Genomic DNA, 394 nt, shown 5'->3' with positions numbered 1-394 from the left:
TCCCGAGAAGACGAGCAAGATGATGATGACCATTGGAGCAGCCACGACGTCAGACACGCCAAGATAAATGTATCTGCGTATGACTACGTTCGATAAATGGGCACTCATAGTGCTCATGATGCTTAACGCTATCTGTATGAGGAGAGAACACTTCCGGCGGAACAAAAAAATAAAGTGGATGTGGCGCCTTTGAAGTTAAGAAAAGTGACGCCAAGTTGATTGCACTATACTATGAATTTGACCTTGGATAGTTTTCGTACGCCCTTGATCGCTAAGGGCTCCGTCATTGAGGTACGAGGCCACCCGCGATTCCTCCGCGAGCGCGCCTGAAGTCAACACCAGCTAAACTAACATACACTCGTGACTAGACAGTGCTGTTGAAGCATGCTGCCGC

The sequence above is a fragment of the Rhipicephalus sanguineus genome, chromosome 7 (assembly GCF_013339695.2).
Source record: "Rhipicephalus sanguineus isolate Rsan-2018 chromosome 7, BIME_Rsan_1.4, whole genome shotgun sequence".
Lineage (NCBI taxonomy): Eukaryota > Metazoa > Arthropoda > Arachnida > Ixodida > Ixodidae > Rhipicephalus > Rhipicephalus sanguineus.
This window is presented reverse-complemented; position numbering follows the sequence as displayed.